Here is an 11,633-nt window from a genome sequence, read left to right on the forward strand (position 1 = left end):
TAAAAAGTCAAAGTAGCATAAACTTTGATAAATAAATGTTATCATGAAAGAAATATTGCTGACATAAGGGCTTGAAGGGAGAAAGAGCAGATGGCTCTGCCATCTGAAAGCCACCAAATTGGCTTAACATTTTAGTACAACCTTTCTCACCAAATCTACATCTATGGGGCCCTAGTTCAAATGTGAACCACACAGCCAAGAAACATATGACCACAAGTCAAGTCTTTAAGAAATATAATAAAAGACAATGGAACCAAACTTTCATTCCTTTGGCTAATCAGAAAGAAATTGTTAGAGATCTCTAAAATAGGCAAATGCCCTTGGATATTTTGAAGGTATGTCTTGAAACAGCAAAGCAATTTAGACCTTTTGGAAATCAGGATGGGGCACATTCTGAAGTGGCTTTTTAAGGCTTTATTGTTAAACCAGGCTGCTCCAATAATCACTTAACTGCATTGCAATGATCCCATAAAGATTTCAATGCAAGGCCGTGGAAAGCTCACAACATTGTGGATGTAATGGGATATTAAGGCTCCAGAAGAATTTTAATTCAAGTGTAGGAAAAGTGGGAACCCTGTGAAGAGGCTGTAACTTAGTGTGAGAAATTACACTAGCGGGGTTTTACTGCAGTGTATGGAGACAGCATTACCATTGCATAATGAAACAGTGATGCTGATGAAAGTCCATCACCTGATACTGCAATTTCAGCCCCAAACCCACTTGCATTAAATTATCATACCCCAGGGGATACACAGCTTTCAGGATGTAAAGACTGCTAAAAGATTACAAATTTGGTTTGGGTCATCTTCACAAGAGCTCTCAAACTTGAAAAATGTTCCCAGGAAAATACAGACTTCTTCTTGGTCACTACCAAGGACTATTCAGGAGCTCTTTGGCTTCTTTGACCCTTAAACTACTGCTGCCTCCAAAGATCCCTCAGTGGGCCGGAGTAGAAAAACATGCTCAGCATTTGGTAAGGCACAAGAATTTTATCTCCTACGGACTGGAGCAGGATCCAGTGAGCTCTTGATACAGTGGCATTTAATGACTGCAAGTGTCTTGGTGGCCAGACTGGGCCTGGGATTCTCTGGAGGTCACAGGATGTTGGCAATGTGGTTCTAGCAGCTGCTAAAGCAGCCCTGGGCAGGAACAGTGCAGTAGCCATGGGTACAGTCAAAGGGGGAAATGCCCATGATGAAAAGTTGTCTGGCAGGTTTGGACAACTGCCACTAAATAGGTCTGGCACATTTTCCATGACAGCAGGTTGCTAGAAGGAGCACAGTATGCACAATAATGCTCATTTTCTTCCTTCTCCAGAGTTACAAGTGCAGAATTAGCCACATACTTGGGCAAAACTTAGTCCCCTCTCATGGCAGTTTTTCCATATGAGTAAACATAATGCAGGTATATATGTTTGCATGCATGTTTCTATGGGCACACATCATCGAGCTATGAATTTACTGCATAGCATGGCACTAAACAAATGAAAGGTGGTAATCCTCTCTTCTCTTCCTCTCAACTCTTCTGAGGCTCTAGACTTTTCCTGCACAATGCTTTAAGTCTAATTAGCTAGCCTGCTATTTTTCTGCCCTGGATCTCATTTGCATGTAAATTATGTCATTGGCTGAATGAAAATTTAAACATTATCTGTAGGCTGTAGCTTCATCTGTGTTTTTCCACTTGACCATCTCCAATAGGTTCTGCCAATCCCACTGGCTTGGCTAAACCTTCATTCTCCCCTCACTATTCCATTGCCAAAGAAACTTAGAGATATTCATTATGTGGACTAAACCCTTCTTCATGTGGCCACCATTTCTACCCTTCCAACCAACTACCCAAGCTGGGAATCTGAGAGTCCTTTGTGTCACCCTCACAGCTAGCTAGCTATAACAGTATCTGGATACTACTCAATACTACTACAGTTGTAAATTCTAGCTCATGCTCCTGGTCTTTCTCACCACATGAATACTAACTTCCTATTCTGTGTAGCTGCACTAGCTACTTCTCCAGTGGAGCTATGCTGTGAATATGGGTAATGTCCTTCAAAGGTCCATGTGTGAAAGGCCTGGTCTTCAGGATGGTACTATAAAGAAGTTCTGAGGACTGTTAGGGGGTGGAGAGTTTGGGAGTGGTCCATACCTCTTATGGGATTTTGGGTTCTCTCTCTTTCCTGGCTCTTTAGATGCTCTGACTTGTGTCCTTGGCATCTTGTACAGCCCTTGTGAGAAAGCTTATTAATAAGCCAGTGTGGTCTTAAATTGGAAGCTATACAACTGTAATCCAAAATAACTTTTTTTGCTTTGTAAATTAATTGCCTCAAGAATTTAAAGTAATACAAAAGTAACTAAAAAAGTACTTCCTCTCATTGAAGCCACAGTGATCTCTCTCAAACTCCCACATGATCATATTATTTCCCTTCTCAAGACACTGATTGCGGGGCCCTTAGAACAAAAGGACAACTGCTTGTCACAACTAAGAAGGCATTTTATGACCTGGTCCCAGAGTCATCCCTTTCAATTCTTGTCAAATTCACATCCGAGCCTATAGCTCCAAGTTCTGCAAATGTCTTTCCCTCTAACCATACGAACTTTTTAAATCACTGCTTAGAAGAAATTTCCACCTCAGTCAGACATAAAGGTCCCTCCTAGCTGTTCCTACAAAACCCTGTGCATGGCAGTCATTAATGTTGTTCATAAAATATAGATTTTGGATATATTTGCTCATGACTATTTAAGCTGCATACTCATGTACTGAAAAGTATAAACTTTAATAAACAGTATAAATAATTTATAGCATTATAAATTTAGAAAATCTGGAAGTCACATGCTATAATTAGTGATTAATATCTCTACATATGGAAATATGTCCTTACATGGATAGAAAAAATGGAGCATTTGTTTAAAATCAATGAGTGATAAACTCTAATCCCTAGTGGGAGCCTATTTGGAATAATGCCTTAAATACACACACAGAGCTTACTACATGTTAGAGTGCATTTAGATGAGTTCTATTGTTGACTCAGCTCTCAGTGCAGGTATACCTTTTCACCTCAAGGTTTACCAATCAATCGGGGTGCAGGTGTACCTCAGCAATGCAGGTGTACTTCATCAATGAAGGTATAGTTCACTTTATCTGATAGATGCGCTTGTAAAACTTCATGCAAACTAAACTTTGTGAATCAAGGTTGATTTGAGAATATCCTGTAATTCTATATTAAGGAAAGAATAATCTCTAAATTTAACTTTTCTGAGTAATCTAGAATTGCATAATTGGGCTTTCTTAAAGCAATATTATAAAGTAATCAAATGAAAAACAAAGAAAAATGATACAAGTTATACACATACATATCATACATTGCCAATATCCTATATGATACAACCACTAAGATGATTTAAGTTATTTGGAAAAATGTCTCATGCATAATAAGGGAAGAAATACAGTAAAATTTAGTGGCTACATTCTTCTGAATCCCATTCACTATACTAATTTTTTATTCTACTTAAAAAAAATTTTTTTTTCAGTGTTGGACCTTAGACTCTAGGTTTGGGCATTATACCTAAGCTCCTTTTGCTTAAGGCTAGCACTCTACCACTCGAGCTACTGCACATTTTTTCTGTGATTAATTGGAGATAAGAGTTTCATGGCCTTTCCTGCCCTGTCTGGCTTCAAACCACAATCCTGAGATCTCAGCCTCCTGAGCAGCTATGATCATGGTGTGAGCCACCGGCACTCAATTACTCTACTCTTGTTTTTTAACTATAAGTTTATTATACCAAGGACACAAGGGCATTCTATATTGGAACCATTTTTCTCCAAGACACACAAAAATGCAAAACCTCAATTTTCCAAATAAAATAAATAAGTAAAAATGATTGCTTGCACACAAAAGTATGTGTCCAATTATAACTGTATTATTACATCCAGTTTCAATGATCCTTAGATGTTAACAGTATAATACACGCAATCCTGTGTGAGATTTAGGAAGAAAACCTTCTCTAGCTACATTACGACTCAACATATTGTAAGACAAATTCCAATTTTAGAGATGTTAAATTGGGGGAAAAAATGCTCATTGGGAAATCAATGCTATATGCTCACATACAATACTATAGGCTCAGGATGTGGGACAACGTTCAGCAACAGTAAAACTGTGTGTCTGTATTGAGTACATAAAAATAAGTATATATTTGAATAATAAACCATATAAATATCTAAAATTATGAAAACAGTACATACTGATCAATTTTAAAAATAGTACAGTTTCAGTATCTCTTATTCAACCTGTTTGGGACCAGACAGGTTTAGATTTTGGAGAGAGTGCTTCTACACAGAGATAGATACCTTTGAAATAAGACCTACGTCTAAAATGTCTCCAATTTTGGAACATCTGGGATTTAAGATTTTTCTGATTAAGGTTGCTTAATCTATCTGTGCTTGCTTGTAACTCCAAGACGCTGCTGCTGCTGCAGGATCACGACCGGGGGTATCTGAGTAATAGCTCTTCAAGTCTACAATTAAAAATGGCCTCTAACAAAACTACATTGCAAAAATGGGAAAGAAACAGAATGGAAAGAGTAAAAAAGTTGAAGAAGCAGAGCCTGAAGAATTTGTTGTGGAAAAAGTACTGGACCGACGTGTAGTGAATGGGAAGATAGAATATTTCCTGAAGTGGAAAGGTTTTACAGATGCCAATAATACTTGGGAACCTGAAGAAAATTTCGATTGTCCAGAATAAATTGAAGCATTTCTTAACTCTCAAAAAGCTAGTAAAGAAAAGGATGGTACACAGGGAAAATCCTTATCATACAGTGAATCTGATGATAGCAAATCAAAGAAGAAAAGAGATACTGCTGACAAACCAAGAAGCTTTGCCAGGGGTCTAGATTCCTGAACGAATAATTGGCGCCACAGACAGCAGTGGAGAATTGATGTTTCTCATGAAATGGAAAGATTCAGATGAAGCTGACTTGGTGCTGGCAAAAGAGGCGAATATGAAATGTCCTCAGATTGTAATTGCATTTCATGAAGAGAGACTAACTTGGCATTTTTGTCCAGAAGATGAAGCTCAATAATTGTTTGCGTTGTTTTATATATATATATATATATATATAATCTGAGTCTTGGTTTTTTAATTAATGGTATGAAACAATAACTACAGTCTAAAGAAAATCAAGTTTGATAATGGTTTTGAAAGTAGTATTGGAAGAGTTGTTGAGTTTTTTGGGTTTTTTTTCCTCAACAGCACTGGGTACTTTGACAAATATAATAAAGGTTTTCCGTAGTTGCTTCTTTTATCAGAAAAGACTATTTAATTCCATGGTATATTTCCTCTGCATTCAGGAACAGGTTGGGTTTTTTTTTAAATATTAGGCAATATTTTTTTTTGGTCATTAATAAAAACAGCTTGTCTTTAACTGCTATGTTGAAGGACCATCCTGTATTTTTTTGTGTGTGTGTTTGTGTGTGTGTAAACAAAATACAAAGGTAGTTTTTTGTTATGGAGATTTTGCTTGTTCAGAGGTGTTGGGCATCAGACCCAGAGCCTTGCATATGGAGGCAAATGATGTATCACTGAGTTACATCCCTGGCCCTTGTTTTTGTTGTTTTTTGAGACAGGGTCACTAGGCAGCTCAGGCTGGCCTTGAACTTACTAGGTAGCCAGGCCAGCCTCAAACTTTAGGTCCTCCTGCCTCTGCCATAGATAGACAAATGCAGTAGGTTTGCAAAACTTCTTGAAAGGAAAAAATTTATCACTACCAACAACTTTCCTCATCCAGATGAAAAGACTAAGATGTTTTTATTTCCTTTCATTAAAAGTTTCTGTAGTGAGCATTCCTTAACAGAACATTGGAATCTGTATACTAAAAGTTCATGGGTCATGATCTAAGTCTCAGCTCATGGAAATGTAAAATCAACTGGTTAGGGATTTCAACTATTTAGGACCTGCTGGCCTAAATGATCAAAATTTTATAATTATTGACCTGCATGCTTTTTCTTTACCCCAACTCATTCCTTACATGTAAGTTCAATTTTTTTCAGTATTGGGTTACTGGTTCCACAAAAGCCAGAGAAACAACTTTGTAGTCATCAGAATGTTACGCAACTGTATATTGTTTACTTTATTGTAAATAATGGCGAACAGTGGTCAATAGTTTTATATTCCTTTAAAAAAATTGTAACTCAGAAAATTAGTATACAAATAGTAACAACCCTAACAGAGGTTTAATTGGACAGGAAACTATCAGGTTGAAGACACTCAACAAAAATGAATTAATGGGTTTTTTTCTGTAGTTCATGGGGCTTGAACTCGGGGCCCGGGAGCTGTCTCTAATTTTCTGTTCAAGTCTAGAGCTCTCCCACTTAAGCCATAGCTCCACTTCTGGTTTTCTGGTGGTTAATTGGAGATAATATGTTCCTGTCCTGTCTGGTTTTGAACTTCCATCCTCAGATCAGCTTCCTGAGAAGCTAGGATGACAGACCTGAGCCACCAGCACCCTGCTTACCAACTTCTTTTTAAAAAGATTTTGATGCCTCCTCCTTTGTTTTTGCTTGATAAGAAATATACTCATTACCTTGCTCATGTAACTGTAACCCTTCTGTACAGTATTTTCACAATAAAAAAACTTATTTAAAAAGACAAAAAAAGATTTTGAAATGACTGTCCTAATATGCTATTCTGCAATATGATGTGATTAATCCATCACAAGCTTTACTCTCCAAGTTTTAAACACATCAAGCTTATTTTGAAAGGTCTGAGGTATCTTACCATGGCTGGTGATACATCTACACATCAATATGAATGGAGAAATGCCTCTAAAAACTGCTAACCTACAAATCTTTCAGACCCTCAAGTCTATTTATTGTCTCTGTTCTACTTACTTTTTAAGCTAATACCCTTTTCAACATTCCCCAAGGAGCATATCATAGAGGGAAGAACATACAAAAGAAACAAAAATATCACATGAGATGTATATGTTGAAAAACAAACTTTACAACTTTGGTGCGGGGGTGGGGGGGAGGGAGGGGAGGGGGAAGGGGGAAGGGGGGGAATGATGGGACATGAGATGGGAAGGGATGGGAAGGGGAACAAAGGAGGAGGCAACAATGCTTGATAAGAAATGTACTCATTACCTTGCCCATGTAATTGTAACCCCTCTGTACAGTATTTTCACAATAAAAAAAACTTATTAATAATAATTTTTGAAAAACGACAACAACAAAGAAAAACCTCTTGTGTCCAGCTCCCATCCAAGAAAAGCCCAGGACCAGATGATTCACAGCTGAATTCTACAAGGCTTTCAAAGGCTTGCAGAACTCACACCAATACTCCTCCAATTCTTCAATGAAATTGAAAGTGAAAGTTCGCCACCAAACTCTTTCTATGAAGCCAACATAACCCTCGTCCCAAAACCAGATAGGGACTCACCAAAGAAAGAGAACTATAGACCCATTTCTTTGATGAACATCAATGCAAAACTTCTCAACAAAATTCTGGCCAATCGACTCCAACAATTCATAAAAAAAAAGCATACAACTTTAAAACTTTGGTGGGGGGAGGGAGGGAGGAAGATTGGGTGGGGGTGTTGGGGGAGGATGGGAAGGGATGGGAAGGGGAAACAAAGGAGGAGACTACAATGCTTGATAAGAAATGTACTTATCTTGCCCATGTAATTGTAACCTCTCTGTACAGTATTTTCACAATAAAAATAATCATACACTATGATCAAACAGGATTCATTTCAGGGATGGAAAGCTGGTTCAATACATGCAAATCAATTAATATAATTCATCACATCAACAAGAGCAAGGATAAGAACCACATGAATCTCAATAGACGCCGGAAAAGCATTTGACAAGATCCAACACCCCTTTTATGATGAAAGCTCTGGAGAAACTAGGAATCCATGGAACATTCCCCAATATAATAAAGACTGTGTACGACAAACCTACAGCTAGCATTAACCTTGCCAAGTTTTTTAACCCATCATTTACACCTCTTTCTTTCCTAATTTTATTATGCATCTGAAAACTCTGTCCTTTATCTCACTTGTTCTTCCTTTCTAGGCTCATGAGAAAGAGAGCAGAACCTGAGTCATTTGTGATGGCTTGTCCATCTGAGCTCTACTGGGAAAGGAAGCTATGACTTCCCCAAATCCCTATCTCCATGTAGATAATCTGTATCTGCCAGGGCAATCTGTATTCAATACACAATGTAAAACAGGGTCTGTGTTCAATATACGACGTAAAGCAGAGTCTGTATCTCTGTGGCATAACTATGCCATCTTTACAATGAAATGTGTACATCTCCCATTAAATATGAGATATTTCAGTTCGAACATTGAGTAGGATAGCACTTACAAATGAATTCTACTTGGTTAAGTTTAGATCTCATGGGGGAAAATGCCAATCTAAAAATATCTCGGGCTTGGGGCCCTTTATGTCTGATTTTGAATTAAATTATACTCTTTCCCCTTAACATCTTTTGAGACAAACACCAATTGAGGTAGCAGTATCAGGCCTGACACCTGAATGTTCTGATTAAGTGCCCCATAATTGCTAACTAAAAGAGGGATTCCTCTTTTATTGATCCCCTTTTCAGTGCAAGGAATTTTGGTAGCTTGTTCTTGTTTTGTTTCTGACATAACCAACTTTGCCCTTGCCTCCTTACACATGAATTTACAAGTTCTACAAGCCTGGATTCCTCAAGATCAGAAACTCTAGAGTTCCTGGTCTTCCCACCTAGCCAGCACTTAGCACCTCCCACCCATAGCAGCTATCAACTGATGCTTAAGTTCCTGGTGCTCAACCATCCTGACTTCCTTTCCTCTGCTTTCCTCTCTTCTGCTTCCATCTCTAGCTTCTTCTCCCTCTCCTCTGCAGCTTTCACCTTCCTGATTTTCCTCCTCCTCTTCACTCTAACCACTCTGCTCTCACACTGGAACAGCCTGGAAACCATACTGCATTACAACAGCATTCAAGTGGGTGACTATGCTGCATGGAACTGTAGGAATCTAATGGTAATGTACTGTCCAGGAAGGTTCTGATGCTCTTCTTCCCAGATGTTACCCAAGTTATCACAAACAATGTTTTTCAACTCCCTGCTGGACTCTCAGTGATTGTTTGTTAAAATCTTCCCATAGAAAGTGACAGAACAACCCTCTTGGTCATGGTGACCTCCATAGGTAAGGTCGTGTATGGCCTGTGTACTCACCTCCTGATCTCTGTCCATATGCTTCTCAACTGCCCTTCTCGCCTCCTTTGCTGTTGCTGAGAGACTAAGATCTTTTCATGAGTTATAGTTTCTTTTCTTATCATCTGAGATGCCAAGCTGATGCCAATTACAAAAAGGAGACAAGCCAGCTATTATTTGATCTCTTTGCTCTTATGTGTTTATGCCTGGCTGCAGGCTCACAGAGAGGTACCCCACGCGTTTCAGCATTGACATGAAAGACAACATAAGGTTTTTGTTTCGTTTTGTGTTTTAAAAAAAATGTAACAAATACTCATGAGTTTAACTGCCTACTTACTAGCAGCCATGCTTGTTAAGAGTAGCAATAAACCAACTGAAAAATTAAGTGCTCACTTCCTTACATCCTAGGTTATACATTATTTTAAGAGTTCCATAATTAGAAATTCAGTTGGCACTCACACCAGCAGTGGAGATGCTAATGACTCCATTTGCTATTCATACAGATGTTATCATCTATTACTCCCTCCACTGCCACTAGAGATTCAGTGTTTCTTTTTATTCCTTGAATTTGATAAATACATGGATAGTCTTTGCTTTACACAATAAAAGAATATTAAAACCAGGTCTAATAAATGTGCGGTTGAAAAAATGAAAGAAACACTGATAGGTCTCAACAGCAAAGTTCTCTGGCCTTTTCCTTACCATTCAAACCAGCTAATAGGGAAATGTTTTTGGAAATGTTCTTGTGTGTGCCATTCTAAATAAAGTTCAGAGGTAATGCTCTAATTCCAAGAACAAGTCTACAAAGGTACCAACCCATGATAACTACCCTTTAAATGTGTATTTTATTTTTCATGCTAGATATTCAATAATTGTGCCATATTTGAGGCCTGGTTATGCCAGGTATTAGCATGGTTATAATTAGGATGATTAACATGTCAAATGTTAAGATGATAGATTCTTAAGAAGCCCAGAAAATCAGTATTGTTAACACCATTTTATGTATGTGAAAACTGAGAAAAGAAGGTTCAGAAACCTTGTTGGCAAGAGAATTAAGCAATGGTAGAGTTGAGTTTCAGATTTAGGATCAAAATGAGAACGTATTAGGTAGGTCCTGCATGTTACTCGGCTCTTTCTCTGTCCATGTAGGATGGTCAATTGTGTCCTCTTAGTATGGCTACTATGTCCAGTTACTCCGACAAAAAAATACCATTCCATTTTATTTTAAAGAAGAACATTCTAGATAATCCCATGAACCTGATAAAAATCAGGTGATAGCTCCTGAAGCAGAAGGTTTCCCTGGAGAAGAAATTCTGACCTGTAGTATTAACTCATATTTGGGGGTTTCTATACTATTCTTCCTGATGATCTGCCCTGTGGATTTTGAACTTGCCCTGTCAGCTCCTGCAACCATATAAATCAGTAGCTCATCTATCTATCCATCTTTTAAATACACACATATATCTTCAGCTATGTCTGCTTTTCTGGTGGATTTCAGACTGACTTGTCCTTTCAGAGTTGTCCTAATTGTACAACTAAGGAAGTACCATGTACCAATACCTTACTAGGCACATATGCTTTTCCACATGCAGCAAGCCTATTTATACATTTATATAAAGCAAGAAATTACGAGATACATCTTTTTTTTTTTTGCTTTATTCCTAGTTTAATAGGCAATGTCTTACTATTCAGTCCAGGCTGGCCTCAAAATTGTCATCTTCCTGCCTCCATCTCTGGCATGCTAGGATTATAATCAATCTCAGCACCCCTGGCTACCATATTATTGAAGTTTAACCTCCTTCAATCTTTCACATCAAGGAATTTAAGTTAAACAATTTAAAGCCAACAACATGCACAGCTATTTATCCTTTTTTTTCTAACAGAAAATCAATCTTTATTCATCATATAAGTGAAGTCATTCATGTGCTTATCATGTTATTGATAAAACAGGTGTCAAAATTACATGAAATCTGTGTAAATTGCCTAAAATTAGCTCAATTCTATTACACTGTGTGCAATTTTACTATTTTAACAAGTTCATGTAAAACTCAGTGATTCTAGATAATTTTCAAGATGGCGGAGGAGAAGCTGGAATCTGAAAAAGCTCTTGCATAGAAAGCAGTTTTAGAGTTCCAGTGAACAGTCCTAAGCCAGAGAATCACACCAAGTGTACCATCACAGGACAGAGAGTTAGACAAGAGAGGGAAGCCAAGGCAAAAAGACACATCTGAGCACTCGCCAGCAGCCGCGGCGGCGGCGGCGGCAGGGTCGCAAGCGGCAGAGACCGCAGCCGGGGCAATACCTGAGTGCTCACACAGAGAGTCCGGGACGAAGGAGTAGAAGCCCGACATCCTCACTCCTTCTCAGGGAGGAGAGGAGGGATGGCCACCCCTCCCCCCCCAGCACCGGTGATCTCAATCTTGGATACCGACAAAGCTCGGAG

General features: G+C 38.4%; 1 protein-coding gene and 1 pseudogene across 1 annotated transcript in view; one reads left to right on the forward strand and one right to left on the reverse strand.

Annotated features, from left to right (window-relative positions):
• The window catches only part of Aff3 (AF4/FMR2 family, member 3), a 436,486-nt gene that overhangs the window by 330,935 nt on the left and 93,918 nt on the right, over nucleotides 1-11,633 (reverse strand). The gene's annotated exons all lie outside the window — the stretch shown is intronic.
• Nucleotides 4,503-5,072, forward strand: LOC105988253 (annotated as a pseudogene).

The sequence above is a fragment of the Dipodomys ordii genome, unplaced genomic scaffold (genome assembly GCF_000151885.1).
Source record: "Dipodomys ordii isolate 6190 unplaced genomic scaffold, Dord_2.0 Scaffold47, whole genome shotgun sequence".
NCBI lineage: Eukaryota > Metazoa > Chordata > Mammalia > Rodentia > Heteromyidae > Dipodomys > Dipodomys ordii.